Here is a 23,080-nt window from a genome sequence, read left to right on the forward strand (position 1 = left end):
TTAACAGGAGACTAGTTGGATACACCATGAAACATCCATGCAATAGATAACTATCCAGGTGTGGAAATGACTGAGGAATTAGGTTATGCACCAATATGGAATATTTTCCAAAATATATTGCGGAGGAAAAACAAAGCAAGAGCCAAAGGATGCATCTAACCCACTGTCATTTGTGAAACAAAAAGAGGAGGAGTAATGCAAACATATTTTTTCATGGGTACATAAAATATTTCTAGAAGGATAAACAAGACACAGTTAATACTAGCTACCTTTGTACAGGGAGCTAGTGCTGTGGGGCAGTGGCTTGAGTAAGATTTTTGCCATAGGGCTTTTCTACCTTTTGATTTTTTAATCATGGGAATGCACTACCTAGTGAATGAATGAGTGAATAAATCAATAAATGAATGAGTGAACAAATGAATATATTTTAGAAGAAGGGAAGGAAACTCCTTCTACAGCCTGGAGTTGGTGGATGGGTGGACTCAGGCATTTATTGAATGCCTATGCACCTGGGCTCACCTCATTGTCATATAATGCCTCCAATCCTTGTAAAGTCATGGTTTATACCCTTGTCACAGAGGAGGAAGCTGGGGCTCAGAGAGGGATGCACGAGATGAACTGCCACCAGTAAATGGCAGAACTGAATGGCAGAACTGACTGGGAGCATGGGCTCACTCGGGTCAATCCAGCTCATTCTCCAGGGGGAGTAGACAAGGTAGCTTGATGTCCTGCATTTCAGGGACAAGAGCAGATTGGAATTGCTGGGTCCCTGGCATGGACTCAAGTTGCTCCCTGGGGAGCCACGTCCACTGTGATGGCCAGAGCAGCCGAACCTTCAAGTTCATCCAGGGCAGAATCACCAGGTTCCCTCCCCAGGGATTCTTAGCTGCTGGATTAATCTTAGTATTTCATTTCCTCCATCTCTGAAAACACAATCCAATTTAATTTAGGTAGAAAAACTACACAAAAGCCATAACACTCAGTTTATCCCTTGAAATGCAATCAGGCTGAAGGAAAGAATTAATTTTTAATTCCATCTTAATTACTCAGAGAAATAATCTATTGGCAGAGCCTGGCCCTGGGATGCCCCTGCCTGATCTCTGCCCGCTGCCAACAGCACCTGAGGCTCGCTCCAGGCGCTGACCAGAGTCGGGGAGAGGCAGGGGCCAGGGCCGGGGATCCTGCACAGGTATTCTTTGCTGAAGGGAATTGTGAACTGAAGAAATTAACACGTTATCTCACGCTATATTTCCTTCAGAATGATCTCAGATTTCTTTAATAAAGCCACAAGCTGTACTGCTCGGAGATGCACAATGGGGGGCGTACAGGGCATACCAGATCATCTGTGACTCTGGGCTGAGAGGATGGGCTATTTTTTCATTGTTTTGCGTTTGTTAAACAGGTTGAGCCGGGCGCAGTGGTTCACTCCTATAACGCCAGCACTATGGGAGGTTGAGGTGGGCGGATCACTTGAGGTCAGGAGTTCGAGACCAGCCTGACCAATGTGGTGAAACCCTGTCTCTACTAAAAAAATGAAATTAGCTGGGAGTGGTGGTACATGCCCGTAATCCCAGCTACTTGGGAGGGTGAGGCAGGACAATCACTTGAACCCAGGAGGTGGAGATTGCTGTGAGCCCAGATCACGCCATTGCACTCTAGCCTGGGTAACAAGAGTGAAACTTTGTCTCAAAATAAGAAAAAAAAAACCCAGGTTGGTGCAAAAGTGATTGCTGTTTTTGTTATTACTTTCAATGGCAAAAGTGGCAATTACTTTTGCACCAACCTGTATTAATTGAGCACCTATTATGTGCCAGGCACTCTTGTGGGGGCTGGAGACCCAGCAGACCAGGTCCCTGCCCTTGTGCAGCTGATGTTCTGGTGGAGGGAGACAGACAGTAAACTAGTAAGCACATAAGTACAATAATCATGTAGTGAATAAAATAGGACAGTGGATTGGAGGGTAATGGGCGAGGGTTTGTCAGCAGCAGACAGGGAGTCAGGGGCCGTCTCTCCAGAAATGGGATATTTGGGGCTGAGGCCTGGGAAGAGCATACCAAGAGGGGCACAGCAAGTGCCTAGGCCTCAGGGCCTAGGCAGTGCATTGGAGGAGCAGAAAGGTCAGCATAGCTGGAGTGGATGAGCCAGGGAGAGGGTGGGACATCATGATTTTGCATTTCATTCTGGTACCAGAGGAAGCCACTGTATGCCCATGCATACACACAGTAGGTGCTCAATAAGTGCTTGGCAAAGAAACAGCACCCTCTGAACCGACGCACTTGGGAATCTGTGCATTGCCATTTTGTCCCTTCCTTGCTGCCAGGGAAATTCAGACAACAGCTAATGTCCAGGAAGCCGCCCTCTGCCAGCCCTCACCAACGTTGTTTTGATGTGCTAACAACGCTTAATGAGGATCCTAATGAGTCACTAAAAATGGCATCATTAGGTTGAGAACAGAACAGTCTACACAAGCAAATGTCCAAAACAACCAGGCAGCTAGCCAGGGAGCAGCCGCTGCCCCTCCAGCCAATGCCGGACAGATCTCCCACCTGCCCAGTTGAGCGGAGCCCATTTTCCTGCTTGTATCTCCCCAGGCTACGAATCCCCGTCCCAGGACACTGCCTTGGCTGCTTGGTTACTACCACATGAAGCTGTTAGTTGAAGAATTGAGAAAAAATGAAAAAAATAAATAAATAAGGATTTGCTTTGATATGAAAGTAGAGGTGAAAACATAGCTCAAGGCTGGCCAGCAACTTAAAGCACTAACGCATTAGGAGGGAGGTTTGAACATGAGGGCTGCAGGCGAAATCCGACCAGAGTGCATTTTATTTGGCCTACACAGCAGGTTGAAAAGATTTAAATCAGTTTCCTACACTAAATTATTGGAAGGGTTTACATTAAAATTTGAATGCTAAGCTTCTCCTGAAAAACCAGAAGCTGTGGCATCCATGGGCACGTATTCCAGAGTGGCCGTCCCTCAGGCGAGGCATGTGCTGAACTCTGTCACAGTCCCCACCACTCCTCAACATCTCCCCACCCTGAGGACAGTGCCAGTTGCCATTTATTGTCAGATTTTCCCAGATCCTTTTCTTTTGGTGATTCAAGAAGAAAAAGCAGGGCACGGTGGCTCATGCCTGTAATCCCAGCACTTTAGGAGGCCAAGGAGGGTGGATCACCTGAGGTTCAGGAGTTCGAGACCACCCTGACCAACATGGAGAAACCCCTTCTGTACTAAAAATATAAAAAATTATCTGGGTGTGGAGGCGCATGCCTGTGATCCCAGCTACTCGGGAGGCTGGGACAGGAGAATCCCTTGAACCCAGGAGGCGGAGGTTGCAGTGAGCCAAGATGGTGCCACTGCACTCCAGCCTGGGCAACAAGAGCAAAACTCCATCTCAAAAAAAAAAAAAAAAAAGAGAGAGAGAGATAGAGAAGAAAGAAATATACTTATCCAAGCCCCTCTCATGGACAAACAAAACCCAGGTGAGAGAGAGAAAAGAGGGGAGAGAAACTGCTTCTTAAGGAAGCAGAGACAACTCCGACACATTGAATGTGTGAGCAAAAGTGCGTCTGCCTTCAAAGAACCCTGCCTGGGTTACATGGGAACCAAGCTACAGCCCATCCAGCCTGGGTTACATGGGAACCAACCTGCAGCCCACCCTACCTGGGTTACATGGGAACCAAGCTGCAGCCCACCCTGCCTGGGTTACATGGGAACCAAGCTGCAGCCCACCCTGCCTGGGTTACATGGGAACCAAGCTGCAGCCCATCCTGCCAAGATGCCTTTGGCCTCTGACTGTGGGGTTGTTGTTTCTACATTGGAAGCTATTTCTATTGCATGGACAACACTAGAAAAGATATTCTCATGATGCAGAATGTAAGTGTGTAACCTGCTTTGAGTACGCTGCAATGTTGTGACTATCTTGAGTCAAATGCTTAGTGAATCAGAAAATTACCATTTTTCATTTGAATATGGATTGAAGACCCTGTAGGCATGTTCTTCTCTGGGTCCAGCTCCAAAACACGTTTAGGACCACCCTGCCCTGGGAAGCAGGACACTCCAGTCAGGGACTCTCAGAAGGGCAGCCAGCTTGTAGTCAAATGATGTGTACAGAAGGCCTTTTAAGGTGCTTAAAAAGTTGGCTAGCTGCATTACTGCTGATGATTGTTTGAGTTTTGTGGAAACAGGTAACACATGTTTATGGGAAAGAAGCCGAACACTGCAGAAAGGGTTACCATGAAAAACAAGTTTCCTGCTCACCAGACCCCCTGGACTATTGTCTCCCTTCCCAGAGGGCTCCTCACTCTCATGGAGCTGGGATCTGAAGTAGGGCCGTGGTGGCCCCCTAAAAGATGAGACTATGTCCAAATCCCTGGAACCTGTGAATATGACCTTATTTGAAAAAAAAAAAAAGTCTTTGCAAATGTAACTAAGTCAGAATCCTGAGATGAGGAAATTATCCTGGCTTATCTGAGTGATCCCTAAGTCCACTGACTGTCATACCCTTATAAAATAGGCATACAAAGAAGAGGAGGAGGCAATGTGGCCACAGAAGCAGAGCTTGGAGTGATGCGGCCACAAGCCGAGGGATGCCAGCAGCCAATGGAAGCTGGAAGAGGCAGTGAACAGACTCTTCCTGCATTGATCAGAGTTCTCCAGAGGAACAGAGAACTCTACATTATAAACCACACACACACACACATGAACTGGCTCATGGGATCACGGAGTTGGGTAAAGTCCCAAAATCTGCAGGGTGGGTTGGCAGGCTGGAGACCCAGGAGAGCTGATGGTTTAGTTCCAGACCAAGGGCCAGCAAGCTCAGCACTCGGGAAGAGCCAAAGTTTCAGGTCAAGTTTGAAGGCAGAAAAAAATAAGCTGACACTCCAGTTTGGAGTAGACAAGAAGGAGGAATCCTCTCACTTGCGGTGGGGGAAGGGTCAGCCTTTTGAGATGTGAAGCCAGCTGGCCTTCCTGGGTCGAGTGGGGACTTGGAGAACTTTTTTGTCTCACAAGAGGTTTGTAAAATGCACCAATCAGCGCTCTGTAGCTATCTAGAAGTTTGTAAAATGCACCAATCAGTGCTGTATAGAAATGCACAAATCAGCACTCTGTAGCTAGAGGTTTGTAAAATGGACCAATCAGCACTCTGTAAAATGGACCAATCAGCAGGACATGGGCGGGGACAAATAAGGGAATAAAAGCTGGCCATGCCCCAGCCAGCAGCAGCAACCCCTTCAGGGATCCATGCTGTGGAAGCTTTGTTCTTTTGCTCTTCCCAGTAAATCTTGCTGCTGCTCACTCTTTGGGTCTGTGCCATCTTTAAGAGCTGCAACACTCACCGTGAAGGTCTGTGGCTCTGTTCTTGAAGTCAGCGAGACCACCAACCCACCAGAAGAAAGCAACTCTGGACACACTTTTAGTTCTGTGAGGACCTTCAGCCAAGCAGATGAGGCCCACCCACATTAGAGAGACAGTCTGCTCAATGCAGTCAGCCAATTCCAATGTTACTCTCATCCCAAACACTCTCACAGAAACACCTGGAAGAAAGTTTGACCAAATAACTGAGCACCCTGTGGCCCAGTCAAGTTGACACAGGAAAGTAGAGCCTCCTTGGCCAGGCGTGGTGGCTCAGACCTGTAATCCCAGCACTTTGGGAGGCTGAGGTGGGTGGATCACCTGAGGTCAGGAGTTGGAGACCAGCCTGACTAACATGGTGAAACCCCGTCTCTACTAAAAATACAAAAAAAAAAAAAAAAAAAAAATAGCTGGGCATGGTGGCACGCGCCTGTAATCCCAGATATCAGGAGGCTGAGGGAGGAGAATCTCTTGAACACAGGAGGTGGAGGTTGCAGTGAGCCGAGATCAAGCCGTTGCTCTCCAGCCTGGGCAACAGAGCAAGACTTCATCTCAAAGAAGAAGAAAGTAGAGCCTCCAGAGGGTGCATGGCCCTGCTGACACTTTGATGGTAGAGTTCTGACCTCCAGAGAGAGGATACATCTGTGCTGTCTGAGGCCACCAAGTGCATGGTCATTTGTTATGGTCGCTGCAAGAAACAGAGCTCCTGCCCGTCTCTGTACAGCCGTCCTCCTTGCTTTCTGCATACACAGAGCAGGCTGTACCCAAGGAAAGAGGCCTTCTCTTGCTTTTTTTTTTGTTGGACACTGTTGCTTGGAAATCTTTCCCATAGGCAGTGGCCACGGTCTTCTGAATGCTTGCATAGTATTCCAGCCTATGGGGTATCCTGTTCATTGGCCCTGAATGCCTCATTGGTGATGCTGGGGTCGCTTCCAGTCATCCGCTTCCACAGACAGTGCTGCAAAGGGCATCTTCCCTGCACAGGTGTGCACGTGCCTGTGCAAACACGCTTGCGAGGCCAGTTCCCGCAAGTGGAATTGTCACATCAGAGTGTGCGCATTTCACGGTGTTAAAGGCATCGCCAAATTGCCCTCTGAGGAGGTTATACCACAGACTCCTCTTTAAAAGTACATTTTTTTCCTCGTTATAAAAGTAGTCTTTTAGTAGGATTCTTCAGTGTGATTTGATGACACCCTGTAACTGAAATCTTTTCTGGCAGAACGTAGTCAATGGGAAAATAACATCAATTACCTGGAATTTTCCTGCCAGCCTGGCTGGCTTGCCCCTCTCCTGTCAAATAGGGGGTTCTTGTGTTAGGCGCCTGTTTTTCCTTCAGGTGGTCTCTGTCTGGGCTCTGAGGCAGGGTGCGAGGACGGGGCTCTTTGGAGCTGGCCAGCCCCCCTCGCGTCAATGACTAATCCCAGCCTCCCCCATGTTCCCTCCGTGAGGAGAAAAGGAAGGGAAACAGAAAGTCATTTCCCCCATCTGGATAGTCCTATATTTAATGTCGAATGTCTAATGTGTCCTCGTTCTTCCTGTTCTTGACCAGCCTTTGGCTAAGAGAGACGTTCCCTGCTGCTCGAAGGTGGAAGAAAGGGTCGCCACCCACGGGCAGAGGGGGCTTCTCTTCTCCGCTCTGGGCCTGGATCGGCTGCCGGGACAGATAACCTCCTGTGTGGCGTGCCCACCCCTGGTGAGGCCCCCACAGTGGCTTTAGAGCTGGAGGGGCCCCTGAAGGCCAGCTTGTCCAGCACCTGGTTTTAGGGATGGACAAACTGTGGCGCAGCAAACGAGTTCATTTGTCCGAGGCCACATCCCCAAGGGCCCCCAGTCACCTGCTGTGAAAGGGGTTGAGCTCCTTCCAAGAGATAAAGGCCTGGATGTGAGCCCTGCCCCCCTTCTCCAGCCCATCTCCTGTCATTCCCTGCCTCACCTGAATGGCTGGGACAGCTCAAGCGGACTTGACTTTGGTTGGCGGCTGCTCCCGCCTGCCCATAGCCCCACACACTAGTCCCAAGCTGTGCCTCAATTCCAGCCCACACTTATGCCAACCTCCCTCCTCCTCAGTTTGCTGGTCAGCTCCTTCTCATTCATGATGACTCAGCTCAGACACCCCATCCTCCAGGAAGCCTGTCCTGGTTTCCTCGAGCTGGGTTCCATGACTCTTCTTGGTGCCTAAGCACATCTCTGTTACCTCTTGCCACATTCCTCGTGGTTCGTTTGAGGCCCGTCTTCCCACCAACACCACACAGAGCTTTTTGAGGGCTGAGAATAAACCCAAGTCATCTACGTCTCTCCAGGAACATGTGTTTATTAAATGAATGAATGAATGAATGAATGAATGAACGAACCAGAAGCTAGGTGACGGTCGCTGTCATGGAGTAGAAAGAAAGACTCTTGGGTTAGGGATCGGGACACCTGGATCTCTGCTGCTTATTATTTGTAAATCACTGGGCAAGCCTCTTACCTTCTAAGGCCTCAGTTTCCTCATCTGTAAAAGGGTACAATTTGACTGTGTGTCAGTCAGCTGTTGCTATGTAGCAAACAACCACAAACTCTCAGAGGCAAACGGCAATAAACTTCGTAGATGTGCCTGACGTAAGATGGAGTCACATCCTGATAAACCCACAGAAAGTTAGAAATCTCGTAGGTGGAAAATGCACTTGATTCTCCTATCCTGGCAAACATCGTAGCTTAGCCTGGCCTAGCTTAAACGTGCTCAGAAAGTTTCTATCAGCCTACGTTGGGCAGCAACATCTAAAACAAAGCCTGTTTTATAATAATGTGTCAGATAGTTCATGTAATTTATTGAACACCATACCAGATGTGAAAATTGGGGGCTGGGCGCTTTGGCTCACGCCTATAATCCCAGCACTTTGGGAGGCCAAGGAGGGTGGATCACCTAAGGTCGGGAGTTCAAGACCAGCCTGACCAACATAGAGAAAACCCGTCTCTGCTAAAAATACAAAAATTAGCCAGGTGTGATGGCGCATCCCCGTAATCCCAGCTACTTGGAAGGCTGAAGCAGGAGAATTGCTTGAACCCGGGAGGCGGAGGTTGAGGTGAGCCGAGATAGCACCACTGCACTCCAGCCTGAGCAACAACAGCGCAACTCCGTCTCAAAAAGCCAAAGTAGTTTCTACTGAGCATGCATGGCTTTGCATCATTGTAAAGTTGAAAAATCGTAAGTCAGGGACCGGGTGTATGTGACTCCCACGTGTGCAGACTGCCTGGATGTTGGCAGCCCAGCCTGGGCTGCGCTGGGAGGGCGGTTGGGTCTGGCTCTGCTCCACTGTGTTTCTCATTTTTCTTGGACCAGTGGGGTGCCAGGCCGTGTCTTATGGTTGTACCCAAAGTTAAAGGTCGAGGGGAACACGCAGCTCCTCGGGGGAGAAACTGCAAAGGGTATGGATACAGAGAGGGGTAAAAAATCGAGACCAATAAATCAAGCTACCCCTGACTCTGTGTCGCTGAGGTGGTCCAATCAGCCCTTCCCCCTCTTCTGTGGCTGCCCTGAGTCCTCCTGTCTGGGGAACTTCCCTAACCCCCATCTTCTTTCCGGTCAGCCTGGGCCCAGGTCTCTCCCCATGGAAATTCTGGGAGCACAGTTTTGTGTCTTCTCTCCCAGCTCAGTCTGCAGTTTCCGCCCTGTACAAAACCTCCACTAAAATGTGCTCGCTCCTTCAGCAATAGCACAACCGCGGCTGGGCACCGTGGCTCACGCCTGTAATCCTAGCACTTTGGGAGGCCAAGGTGGGCAGATCACCTGAGGTCAGGTGTTCGAGGCCAGCCTGGCCAACATGGTAAAACCCCGTCTCTACTAAAAATACAAAAATCAGCTGCGCTTGATGGTGGGTGCCTGTAATCCCAGCTACTTGGGAGGCTGAGGCAGGAGAATCACTTGAACCCAGGAGGCAAAGGTCACAGTGAGCTGAGATCACCCCACTGCACTCTAGCCTGGGCAACAGAGCGAGACTCCGTCTCAAACAAACAGACAAACAAACAAAAGCACAACTGCCCATCTGTTCTCTCCAGCCTGAGACCCAGGCATTCGCCTTCCTCTCCCCGTGTCCAAGATCGCACCAAGCCTGAGGATCTTCTCCTCGGTCCCTCCTGACCCTGACACCTCCTGTCCAGGGCCCCCGCCCCCACCCCATGCTGCTGGGGCCAGGCCCTGCCCCATCCAAATATGTTCTCTGTGCTGTCACCTGCAAAATCTTTGTGACAGGCAGATCTGACTGTGCCGGGGACATGTGGCTGGGTCCTCGCTACTAATGGTGGGATCCAGGAAGGAAATATAAGGCAGTGAAGGGACTGGGTGAGTGTGACAGGTTGAATTGAACTGTGCCCCCCAAAAAAGGTAGGCTAGAGTTCTAAGCCCTAGCACCTCAGCAGGTGACCTTATTTGGAGACAGGGTCCTTCCAGAAGTCATCAAGTTAAGGCGAGGTGACTAAGGCGGCCCGGATACAATGTGACTGGTATCTATAAAAACGGAGAATTTGGGCAAGACAGACAAACACAGGGGCAGATCATGTCAGACCACAGGGAGAATACCATCTACAACAATGCCTGAGGCTGCCAGAATCAAGAGCAGAGGCGTGGAACAGACTCCCCCTCACAGCCTTCAGAAGGAACCAACCCTGATGCCTAGATCTTGAACTTCACATTTCTGTCTTTTAGCCCCCTAGTTTGTGGTACGTTGTTACTAGGCAGCCCTGGGAAATTAATGCGGTGAGGGGTGGGGAGGACACCAAGCGGAACATTAGCACAGCCAGGGAATGGTATCTGGGTGGCAATGGGGAGCGGTGGGGACTCTGGCAAACTGGAGAGCCCATAGCCCAGTGGAAGCCGGCTCCAGCTGGTTGTTGCCGCGTGGGATTGCAAGCCTGAGCTTCAGACTCTCTAAAGAACCTGGAAATCTAGATTTGTATGTGAAATCATGAAATCACCTCATCTTTTAATGTTGGCTAAAAATACAAAAGAAAACAAAAATCTGTGGGACAAAATTGGCTGGAAGGCTGCCAGTCTGTGATTTTGGGCTTACAGCAAGGATCAACAAACTATAGCCCACAGCCCAAATCTGGCCTACCACCTGTTTTTACAAATAAAGTTTTATTGGAACAGAGCTGCGCTCACTCACTTACATACTGACTACACCTGCACTCCACAGTGGCAGTGAGAAGGTTCAGCAGAGACTGCAAAACCTAAAATATTTATTATCCTTTTTTTTTTTTTTTTTTTGAGACGGAGTTTCACTCTTGTTGCCCAGGCTGGAGTGCAATGGTGCAATCTCAGCTCACCACAACCTCCGCCTCCCGGGTTCAAGCAATTCTCCTGCCTCAGCCTCCCAAGTAGTTGGGATTACAGGCATGCACCACCACGCCCAGCTAATTTTGTATTTTTAGTAGAGATGAGGTTTCACCGTGATGATCAGGCTGGTCTCAAACTCCCGACCTCAGGTGATCTGCCTGCCTCAGCCTCCCAAAGTGCTGGGATTACAGGTGTGAGCCACCGTGCCTAGACTATCCTGTCCTTTATAGAAGATGTTTGTCAGCCTCTGGCTTAGTTAAGAAATTTAACCCCTTCATCTTGCAGGAAACAACCTTGGCGATGAGGCTTCTGCTTTCTTATCCGTCACACACTCTCACCACCCCCGGCCACCCCTCCCCAAATACACACACACGTTACTCTCCAGCAATAATGAACTACTTTAGTTCCCAGAGCAGTCCGTGCACATATGGGCTGTATGTTTGTCTGTGCCATCTACGCTGGCCCCTGGAAGGGTCCCATCTCCACTTGTCTGCCTGGCAAACCCTTCTAGCCTCGGCTCCAATGCTGCTTCTTTCATGTAGTCCTCCTGGGTTGCTCCTCCCACACTCCGTTCATAGATTCTCCTAAAGCATCCATCTTGTTCTTGCTTGTGGAGCCCTGTGTCCTTGGGAGACCATAAGCATCTTGACAGCAGGGCAGGGTCTTCTCAGCTCTGCCTCAGTGGCAGCCTTAAGCAGTGTGGGCCCAGTTCCATAGGCAGGAACTCAGGGAGCAGAGACTTCTGAAGGAGGGAGTGAAACAGTGGAGGTAGCAGAGATGGTATTGATGGCATGGTGCCCACTCATCTGCAGGAGTTGCAGCCTCCCAGGCACTCCACAGCACTCCAGATGCTCCCTAGAAGGGAGGCAAGCCCCTGGCCTGTTCTCCCTCCAGAGTTGCGAGCTGTTTCCCAGCGTGCAGGAGACACAGTGTCGGGGTATTCGTGCTCTGCCAGCTATAACCTCCAGCAGAGAACCAAAGCGAGAGCGTAAAGCCCATCTCCACCACAGTAGGAGACACTCGGAGCCTGGCTGAGTATGTTCTACTGGTAAGAACTCATTCATTCATTCATTCACTTACATATTTCCATGCACAACTCCGTAAAAAGCAATGTTTTGGTACAGCACAGAAAACAAATGTGATTAAGGTGCTGCCCCTGAACTGAATTGTGCCCCCCATTTTTCACTCTCCCCGCATTCGTCCTTGCCACAGCCTTGTGGAAGGTAGATTGCACTTTGAACTTGGCCATGGAACTTGCGTCGGCCAGTGGCAGATGAGTGGAAGTGACAGCTCAGAAGCATACCTCAGGAGGTACCGTGTGTTTTCTCTCACCTTTGCTGTGCGCCTTTGTCATTGCCTGGGAAGATCCCACCAGCTGGCCCACTGGTCCAAGGAAGATGAGAAACTCATGACCCACAGTGAGACACAGAGAGAGCCAGCAGCCCCGCCCCAGTCAGCTGGGCACAAGCTGATCCACAGATGCACGCATGATGAGCAATAGCTGTTGCGTCAAGTCGCTGAAATCTTGGGGTGCATTGTTACACAGCAGTAGACAACCCAAACAGTTCCTGTCCTCAAGAAGCCTCCACAGTAGGAGAACTAACCCAGATCCCAGAACATAAGGCAGGTGGGCCCATTGTTCTCCGTGTGGCACCTGTGACAGGCAGAATAATGCCCCCTTCCAAAGTGTCCATGTCCTAATTCCTGGAACCTGTGAGTATGTTGGCTACATGGAAAGGGAGGATTCAGGTTGCAGATGGAATTAAGGCTGTTAATCAATTTACCTTAAACTAAGATAACGCTGGATTATCTGGGTGGGGCCAAAGTATCACAGGGTCCTTAAGTGGGGAAGAGGGAAGCAGAGAAGAGTCAGAACCAGGGAGACGGTGTTGCAGGACTCAGCTGGCCATGGCTGGCTTTAAAGAGGGAAGTGGCCACGAGCCAGGGAAGGCAGGCAGCCTCCAGAGGCAGGAAGAGTCAAGGAAACAGATCCTCCCCTGGAGCCTCTAGAAGGAATGCAAGCCTGCCGACGCCCTGATGGTAGCCCAGTGAGATGCATTTTGGACTTGGTCTCCAGAACGGCGGGATAAGAAACGTGTGCTTTTCTAAGCCACCGAGTTTGTGTTATTGTTATGGCAGCAAGTGGAAGCAAATACAGCACTCTCCCCACTCCAGTGCCCCCCAGCCCTTCTCTCTCTGGCTCTGAGCCTGGAAGGCTGACCTTCCTTGACTGCAAACCAGGCTCCTCGGTGCTGTGGCTTACAGTTGGGGCCAGCCAATGGGTAGCACCCACGGGAAACTGGAAGGTGGAAGGAGGGGCCGGGGCATCTCTTCCCCGCTCTGTCCCCACCTGGGTTGTGGTTCTAACAGTAGCTGTGTTGTCTGAATGCTCTTCTACTTCCAGCCAAGGTCACAACACAGTGGCATTCTGGGTGGCTTGTCCCTGGTGCTTCCACATCCCTGTGGCTTCTCTTATAACCCTGCCTGCACCTATGTAATTAGACCCTTCATTAAGCTCTCCTCAAATCCCAGCTGAGCAGCCTTCCATCTCCTGCCAGAAACCCGCCTGATACACGGGATATGATCATAAGAAAAAAAAAAAAAAACAGCTGCTGATCAGCTTGTACAGGGAGGCACAGGCATTCTTCAGGACGGAGGGCTCTGTGTGTGGCGTCTACAGTGTCTCCATGAGCAGGAAGGGGAACAGGGCTCTTGGAGCTGGGAAAGGGGTCTGGGCTTGGAGCCAGACACAGGGGTGTGGACTCTTGACCCTCTTCCTATTATTACGTGACCTTGGGCGACTCGCCTGACCTCTCTGAGAGCTTGTTTGCCTATTCCTAGAATGGGCAGGGACGGGTATATCTCCCAGGAGACGCGAGGAGTGACATGGCCGGCACGTGTTGGGAGACGGATGAATGGTGGCTGTCGGCCAGGGGGGCATTCCAGGGGACAGAGCAGCGTGAGCTCGACAGGCAATTGTCGGACGTGCTTGGGGAGCTGTGAGCAGCTGAGTGCCTGGAATAGTAAGACAGGCTCCAGAAAGGGATGCAGGGACATGGAGCCCAGAAAGCATTTTGATCAGGGCAGAAACTCTGGATTCCATTCACTTGGCAGTAGGTTGCCATCGAGGGTCTTGGAGCTGGGGAGCGACACAGAGTCTAAGTGATGCAGGAGGGAGAGAGAGAGAGGGAGAGGGAGAGAATGAAAGAATGAGAGAGAGAGAGAGAGAGAAGAATGTAGAAGGTTAAGGATCTTTGGCAATTTCCTTTGGAGAAATTTTCAAAGCCATCTGTGTCTTGTTTCTTTTGTGTGGAAAGGGCAAATAGAGGGAAACAGAATTCTAGAATCAATTTACCGACAACTTGGGCCCTGACAGTAATTATTTTCTTGAGTAGCGGGTCTTCCAGCTTGAAATCTTTGCCAACTAGTGTTCCGGAGTGGGCTGGTAATAGGCAGGGTGCCCGTGTTAAATGCTCAGTGAGGAGGACATTCCCATCATGGTCTGTGGGATGGCGCTCCCTGGAGTGGTGCAGGATGCGGCCTGTGCGCTGCACCTGGAGACCCCAGGAGCAGGAAGGATGGCTTAGGGGTCCTGACGCATGGCTCCTGCTCTGCCGGAAGCCCCCACTGTCTTCTTCTCTGGCCATGGCGGTGGGATGGATGGCAGGTCAGCCTCCCAGCTTCCGCTAACTGAAGGTGCCCCCTGTTTTTACCTCTGAGAGGAAAGGGAGGGGAAACCTGAGCCAGTCAACAAAGTCAAACATAGCCACCTGCAAATGTAGCTGGAAGCCGTCCATCACCTTAGTTACGGCGTGTACCAAAGAGGCAAGGTGAGAGTACCATCCTATCTCCCCTGGCTTCTCAGAGTCTGGCCTGCACAGAGGGGAGGGGCCTGTCTTCTCTCATAGTCTGTTACATCCTGTTTTTAAAATCTTGTGTACTCTAATATTCATAAATGACTTTGGCATCCTGTAAAATGTCATCATTTTTAAAAAATGACTAATTTCAAATCCTTTCCTACATTAGTACTTTATTGTTTGAAAGAGTCAAAAACCCAACTCAAACTGGCTCAAGAAAACAGGGAACTGGGAAATTCAAGGGCATGAACCACAGCGTGAGGCACAGCTGGATTCAGGCGTAAAAGCACTGTTATTGGGGCTCTGCTCCCCACCACATCCTGCTGTTTCCCATGCATTGGCTTCATTCTTTGACAGCCTCTTTCACCATGGAGGTTCCCAGCAGCTCCAGCTTTACATCATACAGGTCAAGCAGCCCCACAGGAAAGACAGGGCCTCATTCTTCACAGATATGATCAATGTCCCAGAATGGAGTCCTCTTGCCTGGCCAGGGACAGGTGTCCTCCCGGACATCACTGTATCAGGGATGGCACGCTCTGGGTGGCCAAGCCTTGGCTAGGTGTCTGTCCCAGTCCGTGATCCCCGAGAGGGGTGGTTCCAGGGAAAAAGTACCCAGGAAGAGGAGGGCAGATGCTGAGGCCACCACAGGGCAGGGGCCACCATACACTTGTTCCTCATTTCCTGTTTCATTTTCTTTTCTTATCTTTGTGTGTGTGTGTGTGTGTGTGCGTGTGTGTGTGACAAGATCTCACTCTGTTGCCCAGGCTGGAATGCAGTGGTTCAAGCTCCTTGCAGTCTTGACCTCCTGGGCTCAAGCAATTCTCCCACCTCAGCCGCTAAGTAGCTGAGACTACAGGCACACACCACTATGCCCAGCTAATTTTTTAATTTTTATTTTTGTAGAGACAGGGTCTCACCATGTTGCCCAGGCTGGTCTCAAACTCCTGGGCTCAAGCCATCCAACTGCTGGGCCTCCCAAAGTGTTGGGACTACAGGTGTGAGCCACCGCGCCTGGCCCTTCTCGTTTTCAATAGCCCAATGTGCCATCTAATATTGGAATGTATGTGCAAACAACATTCACCACTGAAAACATAAAACTGTAGACCTGACTCTATTGGCTCGATTCCTGCTCACTTTCTTGGGAGCCAGTGTCTGGGGAAAAGTCATGATATGGACCTTCAGAGGCCTGGTCAGAGTGACTCGGACCCTTCTGCTTAATGCAATGTCCCCAGAGCAACAGACAGCAGAGCCTGAACAGAGCAAAAAGATCTAGCCCTTTGCTTATAGAGGGAGTAAATTCACAGAGGCGAGAGACTCAGGCCCAGGCAGGTTCTGGGCCTCCTCAGTGGGAAGGAACTGGGGAGAGGCCATTACCCTGTGAGCTGGGTCCCTAAACAGGCGGTCTGGCCATATTAGAACCTTTTGGTTGTGAGAGACAGAAACTAAACTCAGACTGGATGAGGCAAAATATAAATGCTGAAATAATTATTATAATCACAATCCAGGCGCAGTGGCTCACGCCTGTAATCCCAGCACTTTGGAGGCCAAGACAGACAGATTGCTTGAGCTCAGGAGTTTGGACCAGCCTGGGCAACATAGCAAAACCCATCTTTACAAAAAAATCCAAAAATTAGCTGGGCACGGAGGTGTGCATTCATAGTCCCAGCTACTAGGGATGCTGAGGTGGGAGGTTCCCCTGAGCCTGGGAAGCCAAGGCTACAGTGAGCTGAGATTGCACCACTGCACTCCAGCCTGGGAGACAGAGAGACTCTGTCTCAAAATACATACATACATACATACATACATACATATGTATGGCTGGGCACAGTGGCTCACGCCTGTAATTCCAGCACTTTGGGAGGCTGAGGTGGGTGGATCACAAGGTCAGGAGTTCAAGACCAGCCTGACCAACATGGTGAAACCCCGTCTCTATTAAAAATACAAAAATTAGCTGGGCATGGTGGCACGTGCCTGTAATCCTAGCTATGTAGAAGGCTGAGGCAGGAGAATCACTTGAACCCAGGAGGCGGAGGTTGCAGTGAGCCGAGATCGCGTCATTGCACTCCAGCCTGGGCGACAGAGTGAGACTCTGTCTCAAAAATAAATAAATAAATAAATAAATAAATAAATATTCCTGGCCAATGACTTCAGGCATGGCAGGATCCAGGTGCCAGTGAGTCATCAGGAAGCTGAAGCCCCATTTGAGGTCTGACCTCCTGAGTCAGCTGCATTCCCTAGTCTTTGGCAACATCAGGTTCACCCCCACCCCAGCTCAGCAATTCCAGTAAAAGGCTAGGGCCTTCTTACAATCCCAGGATTTGCCTTGATTCGACTTTACCTGAACAGCTTCAAACCACTCTCAGTAACCAGGGTGATGGGCTCTACTGATTGGCCAGGCATAGGGTATGTGCCCACCCCTCTGAGTGAGCGAGCAGCTTCTTCCAAAGCTCAGGGACTGAGCAAGGGGGAGGAGGGGTCCCACTGAGCAGGACGATGCCTTCAGGAAAAAACAACAGCTGTCCCCTACTTGGGGAGGGAGTTGGGGGGCGCTGGAAGCACAGAAGGCAGCGAGTGCCAAGCGGAGAGGAAGGCTGCTGCTGGGGGAGGAGTCCCAGGGAGGGAGTGGGGGTGGAGGAGACTGGCTGGACTTGGGCCTGGGGAGCAGGTTATGGGGTCACAGAGGGCAGGTTTCCTCCCCTGCAGAGCCGATGGAAAGCCCTGCGGGCAGGCAGAGGGAGAAGCTGGGTTCCATGGCCCGAAGCGCAGCTTGTTGCTGCTTGGGAGAAGAAGCCGTGTCTGGGACCTACAGGGACAGACCCCTTACCCGCGGTGCCTCTCCAGGCTCAGAGTCTGACACCTGCCCCTCTGGCAGACGCGATCTCCACTGTGCTGGGAAGCTGCTGCTGGCTTCTGTGTCTTCCTGGGGTTGCCCCAGATGGCCAGGAGGAGAAAAGGACACTCACTTTCTCATAGGGGATTCAGGGCTGCTGCTCCGAAGCCCCCCAGACTGGCTTTGTGAGAGTCAAGCATTGCCCAAGGGCGCACCTGAATCTAGCCCTGTTAGGGGGGCCGAGACGCAGCGTGAAGCGGGCAGAGGCCGTCTTGGCTCCCAGGGGCTTGCCTTCTAATGAGGCCAAGGCCAGGTGCTTTTCCTTCCCTCTTGGGCTCCACACTGGGTCTGGCTCAGGCACGGGCCCTCAGGAAATGTAGGTGGGGAGGCCAGTGATTCGGGAGGAAAATGGACTCCCCTGCCCTCGGGGAGAGGTGCTGCTTTCAGTACGGTCCTGCCTCCATCTGGCTGGGTGACCTTCACTTAGTCACAAACCCTCTCTATGCTCCCAGGTTCCTCATCTGTCAAATGAGGAGGCTGCAGCAGCCGGGCCCCAAGGCACCATTGGCTCTAGCATCCTTTGGCTCCCTGGCCAGGCATCCCCACTGAAGGCACCTGGGCTCCAGCAGCTATACCTGGCTCCCATCCCTTCCCCCAAGGAGCCCCGGCTCCCACCCGTGGGTCCCCCTTGGTGCCCTGCGAGGAACCAGGCTGGGCCGGGGCAGCGGGAAGAGGTATTCAAGGAGCCATAATTATTGTAAAGAGGAGAGTTTAAGTGTTTAGTTTTATGAGGCAGCCGGCCCTCTCTGTCAGCAGAAAGCCGCGCGGCTCCCTGGGTGTGAGTTAATTTCCTCCGTGGCTCGTTTCCTCGGCCGTCGTCATTTTTCCTCAGCTGCTTTATGGCTTTTGGAGCAGTGTGTGGGGGCAGCAGCTTTGCCCACTGGAGCAGGAAGCCCCCCACTCCTCCATGCCAGAGCCCAAAGGGCAGCCAGGCCTGCAGGGGGCAGTGGGGCCACTGAATCTTGCACCAGAGGTGGCAGGCTGGGCATGAGAAGCAATGAGGCTGGGCCAGTTGTCCCTGTGCAGGCCCCTGCCCCTGGCACCTCCCTAAGGAGCTAGCAAAGAACAGGTCTAAATTAAATGATGGTCAGGCTGGTCAGGCCAGCCTTGCTGCCATCCGGAGCGTCCCCATCACACAGCCATGCGCTTTGCCCTCCGGCTCATGGCGAGCACGGTAGGGGAGAATGCAATAGCTTTGGCCTTAGACAGACCTGGATTCAAATCTCAACCTCATCAATATACCGTGCCACTGGGCCAAGTGACTTACCCCTGGGCTGCCATTTCTTCGTACCTAATATCCATAGCACCTGCTTGGTGGTGCTGAGGGGCTGGAGCATGGTAATATATGCAAAACACCTGGCACAGAGACGCCATTCCCCAAAGGTCAGCTCACTTTCCCAACCCATGCTGTCTCTCTAAATGATTCGCCCATGTCCTCTGTGGGCCATGGGGAAATCAACCGCAAGCCAAGGAAGAGTGGGGTTCCTGAGTGCGCAACCAGATGACTTCTAAGAGATGCCGTGGTCCACATTTGGGGAGCGGAGTCTGTGTACCAGGTGCTTTGCATGATCATGCTCCAACCCCACTGAGCAGGTGTTGTGGACACCCCCATTCTGCAGACAAAGAAATGGCAGCCCAGGGAAAGTCGCTTGGTCCAGGTGACATGGTCATGATGAGGCTGGGATTTGAATCCAGGTGGCCAAAGAGCCACCTCTCTCCCACATCAGGCCTTGCCATGCACATGATGTTATCCCAACAAGGACCCATGGGGACCCCCCAAACAGCTTTGCAAGGTAAGGATTGTTGGGTCCCATTAAGGATGAGGGACCTGAAGCTCTGAGAGGTGAGCCAGCAAACTGAGATTGTCAAGTTGATCAGAAGCCAAGCCTGTGAGTCCTGGGTGGACATACTTAGAGGCAGGGCAAAAGTGGACTCCCTTTTAGAGGCAGTTTTCTCATGTTCAGGCTGTAGATGGGCAGTTTTGAGAATCTTTGAACAACGTTGCCTGATCTCGCATTACTGAATGGCTCTAAGGAATAATGGAGATAAAACAGACAGAGATACCTGGGTTTGAACCCACTACACCACTCGTGAGCCTGAGCAAATCACAGATTCTCTTTAGCCTCAATTTTCCCATCTGCGCAATGGAGACAGCAGCTCCTATGTCACATGAACAAGAGTTCATTACACAAGATGAAGCATGTGGGCACCTTGTGCGAGGAGTTAGAGGGCCCAAACTGTCTTCTGGATTCTGCTAGCAGCTCTTGGTTCAACCTTGAGCAAGCACCTCTTTTAGGCTGGAGACCCCTTTGAGACTTCATTAAGTTGTTGGCCCCCTGCCCAGAAAAGTACACAGAGGACCCCACAAGTTTGGCAAGTGATTTGGAAGGTTCCTGCACCTCCGGCAATCTGCCCACCATCCTTGTTAAGCAGCTAGCTGAGTATTGCTGGGTCCCTCCAGTCCTAACCTTCTATGTCTCCATGGTGGGGGCGGGGCGGCGGCACCCAGCTCACCCTTGTCTTTTTCAGACCCAGTAGCACCTGGATTCTCAGAGTGGTCCCAGCCTGTCGTCCCACCTGACTGTACCCTGGGGAAGAAGAGAAACTGTTGCAAAACTCCAAGTCCCACAATGGCTGGCTTTCTTGGCTCACCTCCCCCACAAGTGGGACATCTATGGTTTGCCCCCAGCACCCAACCCCTCTTCCTTCTGGGACCATTCACCTGCATTCTCCTCGGGGCCCTTATCCATTCTCAGCTCATGATTGGTGAGCTGACTTCACACCCACCTTCAGGAGCAGGCCCTGATTGGCCACTCAGCATATTCCCGCCTCCTGGCTGTGGCTATTGGTTGAGAGATGGGCAAGTAACCCAATCAGCACATAAGATGCAAGAATATTCCTAGTGTTTCTGGTAGAGCAAGGTTTCTCCTATCTTCCATGGAAGCTGTTAGGAGAGACCTTCATTGTTTCCCTGAAGGATGTGGTATAAAATTGGAATTTTGCTACCAGGAAGGGATAGCCTGGAACTGCTCGAAGTGGGAGGACGGAATGTTCTACAAGGAGCCTGGAGGTCAGACAGGAGCGATGGGAAGGAACAAGGTCCTTGTGACATCTTTGGAGCCGCTGGACCAAGCCTCACGTGATGCTAACACTGCCTCCACTCAATAAACTCCCCAGGAGGTAATCAATTAGACTTGGGTTTTCCTGTCACTTGCAACGCAAAGCATTCTAATAGAAACTCCCTGAGGCCTAAACAAAGACTGGATCAGACAGGAGAGCTCAGGAATCAGGAAGACAAAATTCTTTCAAAGGGTGTGGGAACTGGGAAATACCCATCGGCCCACCTGGTGCTGGGAAGACTTCAGAAAAAAGCCACCAAGGCAGAGAGCGTAGATGAATTTTTTGGTATTATTTGTCTGGACAGGAGGAAATGTTGGCTATTTGAAGTTTGATTAACCATCAATTCCATTCAAGTCCTCAAATGTTTCCATGCAGGACACTGTCACATGGTGGAGGACACACGTATGAGCAAGACAGCCCCTGCAGCCAGGAGCTGCTTCCAGGTGAGGAACACAGGCTCAGACAAAACTAACCGGAACATGAGCAAGACTGGAATAAGAGCTGAGGCTGAGACATGGATCCATGGGCCTCGGGACCCTGGCAGGAAAGCAAGATCCTGGGGACAGAGCACCTTTCTCTGCCCACAAAGGCACTGTACAGTTGCCCAGCCCTGCCACTCAGGGCCACCTCCCCCCAGAAAGAGCTCTTTATCTGACTTGTACAAAAGCACCTTAGGGGCTAGCATTGCCAGGTGCATTGGGGAGCAGTTCCTCCAGGTCTAGCCCCACCAACTTTTCCAGATTCTGTATTCCTCAAAGCACAGGGTAAGTCCCATAGTGGGGGGAATGATCTTCAGAGGTGCTGGGGATGGAGTTAAGTCACACTGCGTCACTTGCATGCTGAGAAAGTGACTCCTTGTTCAGTTCTAAGAGCCTCTATCAAGGACAAAGTCTGGGTTTGGTGTGAGCCTGTCTTTAACATCTCTCTAGGGCTCATTGCCCTCCCTTGTTTAGCACAGAGGGAGAGCTGGCCCCAGCCTTCTTGCCTTCCACCGGCAACCAGCTCTTGCTCAGATTTCATCACATTGTTTTGTTTTTGTGGCATTTATTTTAACAGTTGTCTTCTATTTATGGCAAGTGATATTGGCTTTCCATTTATGGCAGTGATAAAAAAGCTTCCTCTTACATTTCATTTCTTTAAGTTTTTTTTAAAAGGGGTTGATGGAAAGAAAAATATTAAATAGCACAAGTGAGGCACAGTTACGACCAAAATTGTGAAGGTGGGATGTGAATGACAGGCGATGGGGAAATAGTCACTGCACAAACATGGGGTGCCAGTGGTGTGGCAGCCACGGTGCTGGGGGCGAGGCCAGCGGGGAACCCAGCAGACAAAGCCCTGCCTTTGTGGAGCTTACAGTCCAGCAGGGGTGGGTAGGAGGAGATGTTACCAAAATAAATCAAATGCATGGTGTGACCAATGGTGGCGAATGATTTGAAGGACGGGGAGGTAGGGAAGGGAGGGCACCGGCTGCCATGGGCGCTGCCTCGCAAACACTGGCTCATGCTCTGAAAGCGTGGCCGTGAGCACAGGCTGGGAGGAGGCGAGGCTGCAGCTTCACAGCTATCCTGGCACCATGCAAAAGGATCTAGTGGTGTCGCCATCCCTCCTGGTTGAGGCTGGCTTTGGAGACTCCCGCTGGTCAAGATTACACGCCACAGGAAACCTCACATCAAGGCACTAGCCTCCTTTCTTCCAAACAAAAAAGCAGAGGACCGTCTGCGGAGACAAGCGCTGTTGCCTGGAAAGCAGCCCCCAGGGCGCGGCGTGGGGTCACACAGCTTTGTCGGTGCTCCACGCTGTGCACAGGTGTGGGCCCGCTCCATGAGATCGGGACTCAGCGGTGACAGTGCCCCTTGGGGCTCTGAAATCATCACCTTCTGAGTCATCAAAGTGGCATTGACTTACAGTCAACAGTGCGTGGTGCTAAGTGCACTTTATTATTCCAATTCTTTGAAAATTGGTCATCTCTCTGTGGTCCATCTATGGCCTGGTAGGGTAGCAAAGCCAGGAGTCTGAATCGTGGCTCCCCTGCTTTCAAGCTGCCTGATTCTGGGCAGGTTCTTATTCTTCTGAGTTTTCATTTTCTTGTAACTAAAACGGGGGTAGCCTATTGAATGTGGTCACATGGGGGCTCCTGGCAGCCAGTCAATAAATGTCGTCCTGTTTCTCTAGATACCAGACTATGAGTTACCCAGAACCCTATCTCCCTTCCACCAATGGGAGCTGGCAGGAGGAGGAGATGGACAGGAAACTTGGAAAACTCATTCATTCATTCATTCAACAAGAAAGTATGACTCCACCCCAGGCACTATTCCAGTCACTGGCGGTACAGAAGACAGCAAAGACAGGTAAGGTCTCTGATCTTATAGGAACATGTCATGAAAGCAAGACATGAGATTTCAGCTAGCGACAGGGTCTGTGACGAATGTTTGGGGAAGCCAGCTCAGACTGGGTGTCCAGGAAGGCTTTGCAGAAGAGGTAACACTGAAAGAGAAAGGGCGAGCTTTGTGAAGGTTTGGAGGTGGGGAGAACATTCTAGGCAGAAGGAA

Source organism: Pan paniscus, chromosome 4, assembly GCF_029289425.2.
Source record: "Pan paniscus chromosome 4, NHGRI_mPanPan1-v2.0_pri, whole genome shotgun sequence".
NCBI lineage: Eukaryota > Metazoa > Chordata > Mammalia > Primates > Hominidae > Pan > Pan paniscus.